This window comes from Schistocerca americana, chromosome 3, assembly GCF_021461395.2.
Source record: "Schistocerca americana isolate TAMUIC-IGC-003095 chromosome 3, iqSchAmer2.1, whole genome shotgun sequence".
NCBI classification, from domain to species: domain Eukaryota; kingdom Metazoa; phylum Arthropoda; class Insecta; order Orthoptera; family Acrididae; genus Schistocerca; species Schistocerca americana.
The window spans coordinates 269,517,229-269,532,798 of NC_060121.1; positions in this window are offsets into that span (position 1 = coordinate 269,517,229).

Sequence of the window (15,570 nt, forward strand, 5' to 3'; positions counted from 1 at the left end):
TATCAGAGTTCCCACAGTTGCTATTAGTTCACACCATGACACCAGGACTAACACTGTTGTGTCTCTACAAAACGTTGGAAGAATGTGATGCTATTATTCGCCGGCCAACGGTGCAAGATGACACGGAATGTTGCAAGGAGTCCATTACTTGTTCTCGGATGGCAGGCGGAAATGTGAAGAGATTACGACGCGCTTGGTCCACAATACGAGGTGCGGCTAGAAAAAAACCGGACTGATGCTGGAAAAAACATTTATTTACAATTATTTACAATTTCATGTTATCTCCTTCAATGTACTCTCCTCCTCGGTCTCTACACCGCTCCATACGAATTTTACACTATTCATAGCAATGCTGCAGATCATTTTCGGTAAGTCCATACATTACTTCCGTCGCTTTTTCTTTTACTGCTTCAACAGTCTCAAATCTAGTTCCTTTCAAAGCTGACTTGACTTTAGGGAAAAGAAAAAAGTCACAGGGGGCCAAATACAGGTGAGTAGGGTGGATGATCTAAGATGGGAATGTTGTGTTTTGCCAAAAACGTCTTCACTGACAACGCACTGTGAGCTGGGGCATTGTCTTGGTGAAGGATCCATGACTTTTTTCTCCACAAATCGTTCCGTTTTCTCCGTACTCGCTCACGTAGGGTAGCCAGGACGCTAATGTAGTAATGCTGATTCACTGTTTGTTCCTCTGGTACCCAATCAATGTGCACAATCCCTTTGATGTCAAAAAAAACAATCATCATTGCCTTGAATTTCGATTTTGACATTTGTGCTTTTTTTTGTCGTGGAGAACCAGGAGTTTTCCAATGCATCGATTGGCGTTTAGTTTCGGGATCGTAAGTAAAAAACCACGATTCATCGCAAGTAATAACATTTTGTAAGAAGGTGGGATCACTTTCAATGTTTTCCAGGATGTCAGAACAAATCATTCTTCGGCGTTCCTTCTGTTCAATTGTGAGACACTTTGGAACCATTTTTGAACACACTTTGTTCATGTTGAAACTTTCATGAAGAATCTGCCTAACACTTTCCTTGTCAACTCCTGTTAACTCAGACACTGCTCTGATTGTTAAACGGCGATCTTGTCGAACAAGTTTACCGATTTTTCAATGTTTGCATCAGTTTTTGCTGACAATGGTCTGCCAGTGCGAGTGTCATCACTGGTGTCTTCGCGGCCATCTTTAAATCGTTTAAACCACTCAAACACTTGTGTTCGCGATAAACAATCATCGCCGTACACTTGTTGTAACATTACAAACGTTTCACTTGCAGATTTTCCTAGATTGAAACAAAATTTGATGTTAACACGCTGTTATTTCTGTACACTCAACATTTTCCGACGCACAGACAAAACGTCAACTACTTAAAACAGACGCCACGGGCAGACTGAGTGCAGGAGGCAGATGAAACTCGAGCAGTAGGCGGAGCGAGAGTCACGTGACAGGCCACGTGACTTTCAGCCTTATTGCATTCGTTTTATTGTTTCACCAGTACTAGTCCGGTTTTTTTCTAGCCACACCTCGTACTTTGATTCTCCCTTGTGGGGGACAGACTTAATCGACCGGAACCTTGGCGATTATTTCCGGCCGCTGTGGCCGAGCGGTTCTAGGCGCTTCAGTTCGGAGCCGCGCTGCTGCTACGTTCGCAGGTTCGAATGCTGCCTCGGGCAGGGATGTGTGTAATGTCCTTAGGTTAGTTAGGTTTAAGTAGTTCTAAGTCTAGGGGACTGTTGACCTCAGATGTTAAGTCCCATGGTGCTTAGAGCCATTTGAACCATTTTTGAACGATGAGTATTCCTACTCTCATGTTCCTGTATGGTTCGACCCGACAGCCTGAGAGACATACATGCAGTGAGAAATAGCAATAAAAATTTAATCAGCATCGAAATTTTGGTTAGTTCGGGACGTTTGCCACTGCGATCATCTTTGCGTGCCTGAACACATGAATGACATATTGTTTGGCTACCACATGTTATATTACTGAGCAGAACTCTCGCGAGCGAAGGGAAGTAGCAGTAGAGTTGCAGTTGTGTGCAGCTGTCGCCAGAAGGCGTGAGAGAGTGGTGTGTCGTAGCAGTGTGAGGTGCTCGGATTGCGGATGTGCCACTTGTGGGAGGACTTTTAATTAGAAGTCAACCATGATATGTAACTGATGATAGAGGATGATTTGATATGATTTTGTAGGAGAGACGGCTCTTTGGATAAAGTTATTCTACACTAAGTTTCCATTTGCTGCAAGCACTCCTTGAGTTATTATTGTAGTGTAAAGATTTCGTTGTGTCTAGTAGTATCTAAGTGTTGGTATCCAGAAAGAACTATCAGTCATGTGTTCAGTATTCTAATTATCTTTCTCCCTCCACAATTAGTTAAAACTATTTCGTTAAGAAAGCCAAGGCTAAATTATAATGTAAAGTTTCCATCGTGACTCATAATATTTACGTGTTTCTGTCCATGGATACTTATCAGTGTTGTGTTCAGTGTTATATTTAGTTTTCTCACTCCACTGTCAGTTACAGTATTTCATTAAAATGTCGAAGTGCGAATATGATGTAATTTGAAGATCGTGTGCAAAAGTAACTTTTATGATGTGTGATAGTGCTAAGGATAAGTCATAATTTATGTTAGAGCGAAGCATTTCTGTGTCATTAAAAGAATCAATATAATTTTAAAATACTTTCATATTCATTTATAAATATTTCATGGAGTTTATCCTCACTATTAGGTGAAAAATAGATTCGGGAAAACCTGTAATGTCATGCCTTACATTACGGCGAGAACAGCGAATACCCTTTATTTAATTTGCGAAAACAGCGTAAAATAAAATAATATAAGAAGGCAAACTGCTACGCACTGATGTCTTTCATCTCACCATTTTGCAATACAGACTGATTAGAAGCTAGTTGTCTGTTGCCAAGGAAGCATTTACTGTAGGGCCAAAATGAACATTTTGAGAAGGAATACAGATCACTTTTCATTACTAAAATTGTTTTGATAACAGAGCACAGGTTTTTTTTATTTTTTTTTTTTAACATTACAGTTAACTACTGGGTGTGACTGTTTCACGATAATGTAATTCTGAGTATTTTTGTGAACCATACTTCCCGGCCGGAGTGGCCGAGCGGTTCTAGGCGCTTCAGTCTGGAACCGCGCGACCGCTACGGTCGCAGGTTCGAATCCTGCTTCGGGCATGGGTGTGTGTGATTCCTTAGGTTAGTTAGGTTTAAGTGGCTCTAATTTGTAGGGGAGTGATGACCTCCGATGTTAAGTCCCATAGTGCTAAGAGCCATTTGAACCATTTTTTGAACCATACTTCATATAAAATATAATTTATGTACAGCCAGAGGCAATTTCAGATTAATTAAAATAAAATATCTAAGAGGCTATTCGCACACATAAGTTTCTGTTCAGAAGTTGGGAAGCAAAGGCGATTCTAGATTAGAATCTGTAATCGAAATTTTAGAACACTTCTTTCAGATTACCCAATTACCCACTAAAAGCATAAACCTTTCAAGCCAAATGGAGACTTTCAATGAGGCATCTTTCAGACTTTTGCCAGCTGCTCATAACATTCTCCGACACGAGTACGCAGTATCTCTGTGTGCTTCAAAATCAGCATTCAACATCCCATGATGTTCACTCAGCTTGTATACCCTAACAAGCCTAGTGACACTAAACACGAAAAACACTAACGCACTCTCGTGGTCGTTCTACCTGCCACAGAGAATTGCAACTTCAGCCTAAGCAGGGTATGAGGACGAAGTTACATCCGACCACGTCTGCTGGGTGCTTCACTTTTTTTGTCAGGCAGTTATTTCGTTTGAGGAAAGCGAATAACAAAAGACGAGTACGTCAGTGTTTACACAGATACTGACCCGTAACCTGCTCCATTTGAAAAGTGTCATGAAAGAAGGTCACTTACCGACGACGACGAGGTCATTACATATGGAACTGTCGCTTAGGTCTGGAAGGATAAGAAAGAAAGTGGATCGAGTACTTGGCAAAGGAATCATCTCGACATTTGCCATGGGCCATCTAAGTAAATCTCGGAGAAACCTAAATCTGGATTACAGTAAATGTATTTGCAATTGCGAATATGAACCGCCATTGGCTGTTTATTGGAATGACGACAGCAAAAATCCGTGCCGCACCGGGATTCGAACACGGATTTCCCACTTCAAATAAGCAGTCTCCTTAACCCCTTAGGCTATCCGTGCATGAATCATCGCCAGATTCCAACTCCCATGCGTCGTCGTCCGTGTATCACAACCTACATTATGCATATTTCCGTCCAGGAAGGAAGTATTTATAGACAGTCGAGGAGTCGAGGGCTTGGTACTGCAGCATAAATACGAAATAGCAGTACCTAAGGAAAATTTCACCGTGCTTCTTATTAATACAGACAGTACTATTTCGTAAATTTGGATTGGCAGACTAATGTATGAACAACTGTTATACCGTATCAGAGACCAGAGTCTTACGTCCGCAGCTCGTGGTCTCGGGGTCGCGTTCTCGCTTCCCGAGCACCGGGTCCCGGATTCGATTCCGGTCGGGTCAGGGATCTTCACCTGCCTCGGGATGACTGAGTGTTTGTGTTGTCATCGTCATTCCATCATCGGTCATTGGACTGAGCAAAGGTTGGGAACTGGTATGGGCGCTGATAAACGCGCAGTTGAATAGCCCACAAACCAAACATCATCATCATCATCATCCAGTGTCTTACCATTACGCCACCTTGCTCGGTAAACCTACCACGAAATCTTCGAGCTTATCGTCCCTACGAGAAAGCGAGATCGCCATTAAGAACGAAGACCAACTGCATATTACTAAGAGCTTTGTAGTTCAATTTGCATCAATAAAGCACAGTCAGCGGATTACTTTTGTTTTTCTTCTTTAGGGCCAGTAGCATAATATATGTCTGATAACGACATGATTATTAGAGCAAATGCACCAAATAGCTGCTTATAATAGTTAGTAATCTCTATTCACGACAGACTCTTTCTGCTTTATCGCCATTTTGAAGTTCGTGTAGATTAATGTGACATCCATCTTTATAAACATGTAACGTCATAAGAGTGAAACTGTCAAATTACTGTCATATCGTAATTAATATTTTATTTTCGACATATTGACATCATTTACCATGTTATTAAAAAAGTGACATTTACAAGACGTTCCACTAACGACGTAATGTTGGCGTCAAACCAATCTAGACGTACTTGAAAATGGCGATAAACCCGAAACAGTCTGTCGTGAGTAAAGATTATCAGCAGCTATTTGGTGCATCTACTGTAATATCACGACGTTACGAGATTATTATTGTGCTTATTTAGCACTTAGAGCTATAAAGCGTTGTAATAACGTGGAAGGCTTATATAACAGAAATGGAAGCAGAAGACTAACGTTTTAAAGCATATGGGCAAGACAGAAATCGATCGTACATAGCTGAAAATGTAGCTAACAGCTGTGGCGCGCTGGGCACACGGGTTCCCATCAGATCACCGAAATTAAGCACTATCGGACGTGGTTGGCACTGAGATGGGTGACCGTCCTGCTCGCCTTGCGTTGATGACCTACGGGGGAGCACTCAAACCTGTGACGCCAGTTGAGAAGCTACTTGACCGAGTGGTAGGGGCTGGAGGTCACGAAAACTGATAACGGCCGGAAGAACCCCTCCTCATCCGCATGCGTATCCGATGACGCCAGTGGGCTAAGAATGACACGCTGGTCGGTCGATACCATTGGGCCTTCCAAGGCCTGTTCGGACGGAGTTTTAGTTGTAGCTGAAAATATAATTTGTGTAGATTTCGGAGGCAAGAAATGAAATCCTTTCGAAATTAGAACAGTGACATAATAAGAAAGGCGACGTAAAAGAAAAAATTGATGTGGTTCATAAGGAAGCAACAGTTCAGATTCCTGACGTAAGCACACAATACTGGAACATGAGTTCGAAGCGGCTAGAGTGAACTGCAAAAAAATGGTTCAAATGGCTCTGAGCAGTATGGGACTTAATATCTGAAGTCATCAGTCCCCTAGACTTAGAACTACTCGTACTTAAACCTAACTAACCCAAGGACATCACACATATCCATGCCCGAGGCAGGATTCGAACCTGCGACCATAGCAGCAGCGCGGTTCCGGACTGAAGCGCCTGGAACCGCTCGGCCACAGCGGCCGGCAGTGGATTGCTGAAAATAGTTTTGTCGTACCGTGATATTTCAGCTACTTCCTGCTAAGACAATGTTTTCGGAACCAGTAGGTAGGTACATAAGCACAGGCGAATAGATTCCCGGCCATGCTGTGGGGCCACTGTACAGATGAGATTTTTAAAACTGCATGCAGTATTCTGCCGTTAGCGACTTATTTACTGACTTACCCTCCCACAATGCGGAAACTTGAAGCCATATATTTTTTCACGCCACTCGTACAGCTAAATTTCCGCAAGATACGGCCAGGTGTAACGATTGATGGTTAAGCTTAGTGCCGGCTGTAGAGTTCAGGCTGTTCTTTTACGTTTGTCTGAAGCGATACCTGCGGACTACAGTAGAGCCGCGATTAGCGGACGGGGCTCACGGTGGAGGCGGCGGCGGCGGCGCGACCGGCTGAATATTTATAGGCGCCTGCATTATTTACGCCGGGTGCGCTTATCTCGCGACGGCTAGAGGTCTCCCTCGCCTCGCGAGGGCGGCCCTCCGCACATTTTTCGCCGAATTTGGGGGCGACGGTTCAGGGCGAAGCGAGCACGCTACCAGCGCCGTTATGACTGCACGCGTCAGCGTAACGCGGTATTGCAAATTTACCCCGCTGAGGGTTAGGTCCTGCGAAGAATGCTAGCGGTATCTACATTATGTAAGAGCTAAAACACTCATGTGGTCGTCAACTCCCAGTTGCAGGTTGCCTATCTACACTACTGGCCATTAAAATTGCTACACCACGAAGATGACGTGCTACAGACGCGAAATTTAACCGACAGGAAGATGATGCTGTGATATGCTTTTCAGAGCATTCACACAAGGTTGGCGCCGGTGGCGACGCCTGCAACGTGCTGACATGAGGAAAGTTTCCAACCGATTTCTCATACACAAACAGCAGTTGACCGGCGTTGTCTGGTTATACGCTTTTGTGATGCCTCGTGTAAGGAGGAGAAAAGCGTACCATCACGTTTCCGACTTTGATAAAGGTCGGATTGTAGCCTATCGCGATTGCGGTTCATCGTATCGCGACATTGCTGCTCATGTTGGTCGAGATCCAATGGTTGTTAGCAGAATATGGAATCAGTGCTGGATCCCAACGGCCTCGTATCACTAGCAGTCGAGATGACAGGCATCGTATCCGCATGGCTGTAACGGGTCGTGCAGCCACGTCTCGATCCCTCAGTCAACAGATGGGGACGTTTGCAAGACAACAACCATCTGCACGAACAGTTCGACGATGTTTGCAGCAGCATGGACTATCAGCTCGGAGACCATGGCTGCGGTTACCCTTGACGCTGCATCACAGACAGGAGCGCCTGCGATGGTGTACTCTGCGACGAATCTGGGTGCACGAATGGCAAAACTTCATTTTTTCGGATGAATCCAGGTTCTGTTTATAGCATCATGATAGTCGCATCCGTGTTTGGCGACATCGCGGTGAACGCACATTGGAACTGTGTATTCGTCATCGCCATACTGGCGTATCACCCGGCGTGATGGTATGGGGTGCCATTGGTTACACGTCTCGGTCACCTCTTGTTCGCATTGACGGCATTTTGAACAGTGGACGCTACATTTCAGATATGTTACGACCCGCGGCTCTACCCTTCATTCGATGCCTGCGAAACCCTATATTTCAGCAAGATAATGCACGACGGCATGTTGCAGGTCCTGTACGGGCCTTTCTGGATGCAGAAAATGTTCGACTGCTGCCCTAGCCAGCACATTCTCCAGATCTCTCACCAATTGAAAATGTCTGGTCAATGGTGGCCGAGCAACTGGCTCATCACAATACGCCAGTGACTACTCTTGATGAACTGTGGTATCGTGTTGAAGCTGCATGGGCAGCTGTACCTGTACACGCCATCCAAGCTCTGTTTGAATCAATGCCCCGGCCTATCAAGACCGTTCTTACGGCCAGAGGTGGTTGTTCTGGGTACCGATTTCTCAGGATCTCTGCACCCAAATTGCGTGAAAATGTAATCACACAAAATGTTGTGAAGGAGTTACAAAATGTTGTTGTTGTTGTAATCACATGTCACTTATGGTATAATATGTTTGTCCAATGCATAACCGTTTATCACCTGTATTTCTTCTTGGTGTAGCAATTTTAGTGGCCAGTAGTGTAACAGTTACTGGGCCAACACACGTTTGTTCTCAATAGTTCGTATAATTTTTGACCGAAAAAAGTTAAAATGCTATTATCTGAGGGAATCGGAAGGTAATGCACAATTCTTTCCTCCCTGATATTGCAGCTGGAATGTTGACATTTCACGGCGATATAGTTTGGAGTTTGTACTACAGAGGGTATTTTGTTGTTATGTGCACCTCTAACGAGGGAAGCCGTAACTACAAAACAAACGTGGCGCTTATATTAATACCGACACTTAGTGAAGAACAGTGAAATGTACTTTGATATCTGTGGGTCAAAGGACATAAACCGAGTGAAATACACGGGGACATGCGTGGCATGTGTGGGGACGACTGTATGGATCGTAGCAATGTCTGCAGGTGTTGTGCATTCTTCCAAGAAGGCCGTATGTACCATAGTGCTAACAGCTGCAACCCCGCTGAATGTCGGGGCCACTGAGGCACCAATTTTGAACGACCGGCGCGTGCAACTGTGTATCCTACATCAACAGTTCAACATTTCCTATGGTGCGGTGTACGATACTGTTCATGACATAGTAAAATTTTATAAAGTTAGTGCTCGCTAGGTGCCTAAGAATCTGACAGACAACCACAGCGGCCAGCGAATGATGACAAGTTTGGATCACTTGACGCATTACGCCGCAGAAGAGCATTACTCTCTGAATCGAGTCGTCACTGGTAATGAGTTGTGGGCGTACCACTGCGCGTCCTAATCGAAGCAAGCCTCTGTAGAGTGGTTCAAGCAGTTCTGAGCAGTATGGGATTTAACATCTGAGGTCATCAGTCCCCTAGACTTAGAACTACTTAATCCTAACTAAGCTAAGAACATCACGCACATCCATGCCCAAGCCCGGATTCGAACCTGCGACCGTAGCAGCAGCGTGGTTCCGGACTGAAACTCCTAGAACCGCTCGGCCACAGCGGCCGGCTCTGTAGAGTGGAAACGTGCTCGTTCCCAAGTACGAAAAAAAATCAGAGTGATTTAGTCTGCTACGAATGCGCTTGTGACATTGTTCTGGGATATGCATGGTGTGTTATTGGTGGACTTTGTTGAGTAAGGGGCCACTGTGAATGTTGCAGCCTGCATTAAAATGCTGGTTAAGTTGCGTCGAGCCCTTAGTGACAGACGCCGCAATATTAATGCTGACGATGTTAAACTTCTTCGTGACAATGCTTGCCCCCATGTTGCTGCACCTGTTTTTTAGAAAATTGTCAGATTTGGGTGAGAGACACTCCAGCATTTACCATGGAGTTCGGGCCTTGCACCGTCGAACTTTAATCTGTTTGGTCACATGAGAAAATTTCTGGCCAGCGAACGCTTTGTGACAGATGCGGAAGAGACTTCAGCAGTCTGATGTTACACTCAAACCAAACGGACTTCCACGAACACGACGTATTGAAACTGGTACAACGATCGGAGAAACGTCTTGAGAACGTTGGAGACTATGTAGTAAAGTAGGTAAGAGATGTAACTTCTTTCGTGATTTTTTTGTTTCGTTACCTATTAAACTATTTGGTAATAAAATTACTGAACGTAACTTTCCGATCTCCAGTCTACTGATTAAGAGGTGTAATAGTACGCTAATTATTAAATACAATAAGTCAAGTATTAAAGTTACAATCTGTACATATATCATTTAGCATCGTAACTCGCTGAGCGCAATTTACCCAGACAACGAGGGCGTGCTGAAAAGTACTGCCTCAAAATTTTTTGTGCGAAAACTCTTACGGCCTTTTAAATAAAACAAACGTCAATAAAATTCTGTACCTTTATTCTTCATGTTTTCATATTAATTTCTGAACATAGTATCTCTGCTGACATACACATTTCTCCCAACGAGAGACATTTTGTTGATACCGTCACGGTAGAATGTTTCACTTTGTTGACAGAGCCATAACCTCTCCTCTGCTTGGACCTCTTCATCACTATCAAAGTGAAGTCCTCGAAGGTCTTGTTTAAGTTTTGGAAACAGACGAAAATCGGATGGGGCCAAGTCGGGAGGGAATGGTGGATGATCGATGACAGCACACCCAAGGCGTCGTACTGTTGCAGATGCCGCAGCGATCTTGTGTAGTATGGCATTGTCATGCTGAAGAGCGGGGTGTTTCACGTGTGGACAATTTATTCAAATTGGAAACTCTATTACAGCATGCTTATTCTCATGCAAAGAAATAGTTACATTACACACCCTCATGTTACACGCTACAGTTCGCAGACATCTAGCGGCAAAAGACTGCAAACATCCAGGCATGAAGAGTAAAGATGTAGGATGTTAATAACGTTTGTTTCATTTAAACAGCTTTAAGAGTTGATCATAATATGAAGGCTTTCACGGCAGGTGTTGTCATCACTCAACACTTCCGGGCTGAGATGCCGTGGTCCATACATAAAACTCTCCCCTGACCTTTCGCGTTCGACTGCGGAAGGCATCCTCCGAGGACAAGCGGCGAACCGCAACGAGAGCGCGAGTGAGCTCCTATATATATGAGCCATTCAGACGGCGGCGTTGTCAATCACGTGACGTCGGCTGTGCTATAATCTCTGATATTGCCAACTTTCTCAACAGAAATTAATCGATTGTCACGCTGTTGCTGCAATGTTGACATCCATATCTTATCCAGCTTAATGCCTTCATCTTTTCTATTAAAATTATTGAAATGTTTGGCAATCTCAATAGCCTCTCTGTACATTCCCGCATAATTATCCGACGTCTTTGCTATGACGGTCGCCTCACTAAACTTTATTTCATGATCACCTTCCTGAAACACATGATCCGCTACAGCCGATTTATCAATATGTCCGAGGCGGCAGTTACTTTTATGTTCAACCAGAGGGGTGTTGACGCTCCGTTTTGTTGTGCCTATATAGACCTTTCCACAACTGCACGGAATTTTATAGACACCTGTTGTAGCTAGAGGATGTCGTTTATCTTTTGAGGATCTTAAACATTCTTTTATTTTCGTGGCTGGTCAGAAAACAGTTTCCACAGCGTACTTGCTTAATATTATTCCAATGCGATCAGTGACCTTACTGATAAGTGGTAAGAACACTTTCCTCTTGGTGTCGATCCTCGTCCATCCTGGTTGTCAGTCTAGGGCGTAGTGCGCGATCTAACTCTCTGTTGGAATACCAATTCTTCTTGAAGGTCGTTCTAAGGTGTTCAATTTCATCATCTAAGTGTGCTGGTTCACATATTTTGTGCGCCCTGTCTATTAATGTTTTAATCATTCCTCTTTTACGTCTTGGGTGGTGGTTAGAATCTTTCTGCAGATAACGATCAGTGTGTGTGTCTTTTCTGAAAACCTTATGACCCAATGATCCGTCCTCTTGATCTAAGAAGTTCAGGTGACCATCAATTTCTTTTTCCATAGTGAATTGAATTCTTGGATTAATACTATTCAAATGTAACAGGAAAGCATCCAGTTCCTCTTCGCCATGGGTCCATATAACAAATGTATCGTCAACATAACGATACCATCTGTCTGGTCTTTTTCTAGCTGTTTGCAGCGCCCGTTGTTCAAAGTTCTCCATCAACAAGTTAGCCACAACTGGACTGAGAGGACTTCCCATAGCCACCCCGTCAATCTGTTCATAAAAAACATTATTATATCGAAAATAAGTTGTTGTAATAATGCCAAAATATCACTAGGAACAATGTCCGCTATACATGTGATCGCTTCGTTCACCAGGATCATGGAAAACAACGACACCACATCAAAACTGACCAGGATATCACTACGGCCCACACTAATTTCCTTAATGATATCGATGAAGTGATATGAATTTTTAACATGAGTGTCAGTTCCACCAACATGAGGTTTCAGCGGCGAGGCAAGGTGTCCAGCTAATTCGTGGATGGGAGACCCTATTGCGCTGACTATAGGTCTCAAAGGTTCCAGCGGTTTGTGGACCTTGGGTAACCCATAGAGTGTGGGCGAGTAAGCTTCTGATGAGTTGCTTCTTGTCAACTGAAGAGAGGGAAGACGCTTTCACCAATTGATTGGTTATTTTTAAAATCTTCGATGTCGGATCCTTCTGTAGTTTTTTTAATTGTTGAGATCCAAAATGTCCATAATTTTTTCCTGATAATCTTTACTCTTCATTACGACAGTAGCTCTAATGGCTCTGAGCACTATGGGACTTAACTTCTAACGTCATCAGTCCCCTAGAACTTAGAACTACTTAAACCTAACTAACCTAAGGACATCACACACATCCCTGCTCGAAGCAGGAATCGAACTTGCGACCGTAGCGGTCGCGCGGTTCCAGACTGTAGTGCCTAGAACCGCTCGGCCATCCCGACCGGCTTATGACAGTAGCGATGCCCTTTTCTGCAGAAAGCACGATGATGTTTTCATCTGCATTGATGTCCCTCAGTGCCTTCCTTTGTACCTGTGAAAGATTACTATTAGGTGGCTTGCATGTGCGCAAAATTCTAGCTGTTTCCATTCTTATAACATCACCGGAATGCTGTGACAGCTGACGGATACCTGCCTCAACATTAGCCACAATATCTTCCGTGGGAATCATTCGGGGCGTCACTACAAAATTTCCACCCTTAGCAAGTACTGAAACTTTATCTACAGTCAAGACTTTGCCTGACAGGTTAATAACTGTCCGAGAATTATCCTCTCTTGTGCCTCCCGACGCGTTCATCTGTAAGCTATCGAACTTCTTCTTTTGTCTATCACTGATATTGCTGCACTTCCTGCTATCGTTCTGAATGTAATATTGTCAACCTTATTCCAATCGTCATACTGCATGGTTGTATTAATGAGAATATGATGTTGAAATAGCTTACTGTTGGTTTCCACCAGTGCTCGCCGCGTCTGCTGAATCCTCTATCTTTACATTGCCTTCATCAGATTCGTAGCTGTTACATTGTCTCCATTTTCCGTGGTTATAGTATTGCTGGTTGACCTCTTGGTTCTATCCAGGACTGAACTCTTTGCGGCACCTTCTGGCTGTGTTATTTTCGGCAGTGGGTGTAACGGCCTTCAGAAACTTTGAGTATGAGTTCAGTCAGGTAGGGGTCTATTCTACTGACTCATCCGACTCTTTTGAGAATGTTGTGTACGACTTCGTACACTACGGTAAGAAGAGGCGGGCTACCGAGAGGTACGGAAACTGTCGTTGTAGGAAAGCTGGAGAGGGGCAGAAATGATTAGCGAACGAGTTAAGAGGAGGCACCGGTGAAATTTCAAGCCGGTTGTAAAAAGTCGGAGGGGGCTGAAAAGGGGCTGTAAATTTGGTTCGTAACATATCTTGGGAAGGCGAACTCAGTGGGTAAATCCGATTTCCTAAACAAATTTTTTTTCATCACCTTTGAATTTTTGAGTTTTGAAAATATCATTATGCTTTCAAAATCATACGAAGAGTTCTTGATTATCACGGAAGTATTCTCAAAAAAAGCTTGAGCTAAAAATGTTTAAAATTGAGGGAGGAGTGGCCCTTTTTTATAGTGACTATTTTGATTTTTCAAAAAAGTTGAAGTGTAGTTAGTTTTCTATCACCAGATAGATAAGTACAGTGCAGAACTTTCATCCAAACATAATTTTCTTATGAATATGTGTGTATTTGTGCATAAACTGTACGTACATCCGTAATTTTGGCTCAAACGTTTTCTGTGAATCCATTCCGTGATAACTAACAACTATACGTACTGGTTTGAAAAAAATAATGATTTTTTTTTCAAAACTCAGAAATCCAAAAGTCACGAAAAAATTTTGTTTAGTAAACTGGATTTATCCATTGAATTCAGCATGTCAAGATATGTTATGTAATAAATTTTCACTCTCCTGCAAATTTTTACGACCGGGATGAAATTGCACCGGTACCCTCCCTTATCACGACAAACAGAAGATTTACTTAATTTGTATTTCTCCAAGGGCATGAAGAGTCATTACAAATAATGCAGCAAGAAACATAGTCCAGCTTATACAGTAGCAAACAGGAAGAGTCTCTCTGTATCAAAGCACGAACGATGGTGTTGTAGCCGCGACTAGACGGCTTCTGCGTAGTGTCACGTGGCGAAGTGGCGGCGAGCGCGAGTGGGCTGAGTCGCTGCCACCGGCCATCCTATTCCACAGTGGCCTCGTAAGGAGCCGTTGAAGACGTGGCTCAGCTGGCGCGCACCATTGGGCCTGCCAGATCCTGCGCAATCGCTGTCAGCGTCAGACGGAAACTTGCAATTGGGTTGCTAGCTGTGATACTCCGGTAGGGTGATATCGATTTGTGATACCACACAAAATTTAGGCCAAACTGATTCTTGAGAGTTCCAGTGGGATGCAGGAGTAGATCGCACTGGAGGAATATGTAGGCCAAGATGGTGAGAATGGGGGAGGGGGCGGGGGATGTTGACTTCTGGAAAAGTTATGAAGCGCACTTCTGACGATAGTTCCTATGTTGCGCCAAGAAGTGTCCTCAGTTAATGGGCAGAGGTCTGTTTCTCATCTTGTAGACTTAAATGTGCTGTTTTCTTTCGCATCATAATGGAGCTTTAAGATGTTTGCTTCCATCCATTCTCTGAGCATCTTTTCCACTTACATCCTCTTCAGCTTAGCCCCATTCATGGGCGTGGCTGTTACAATAGCATGAATATATTGGGAGTTGCTAGGGCCAGTTGGTATTCGGTGGTTTGCGATTGGTTGTTGCCTATATGTTTCCAGTCTGAATCACAACTACCATCATGCTACCTCTTCAGTAATCTGTGACATCCACCTTCTACTCAGGTAAGATTATTGACAGTATTTCGGTTTCCGGAGAATGCCTCAGCATCAATTGGCAAGTGTTTAACTCGTTTTCAGATTGACTCTGTAAAGTGCCGTTTGCATAGCGTAACCCAGAGACTTTTCTGAGACGTGTGACTCACGTGGAAAAGCCTCAGAATCTGACCTGTTCAGTCCCCTCACAAAAAAGATAGTGTAATTAAATTAAAATCACATTTCCAATCACAAATTGGTACGAGATATGTATTCACGATCTCAACGATAGTAATCATGGCCATATTACTTACTTAATTAAAAAGTCGAAACATCATCACACAATTTATGTATTCAAACCAATTTCCTCCAGGTACCGCAAACGACTGATGCTTTGCCTAAGCAGAGGACCGTTGAATGATAAGGACAGATTTCTTTTCATGTTGACTGATCAACTAATTTAGGAAAGTTACAATATGGTAAAAATCAATTGAATTTCTGGGTCGCTGCATTCAAATTTCTGT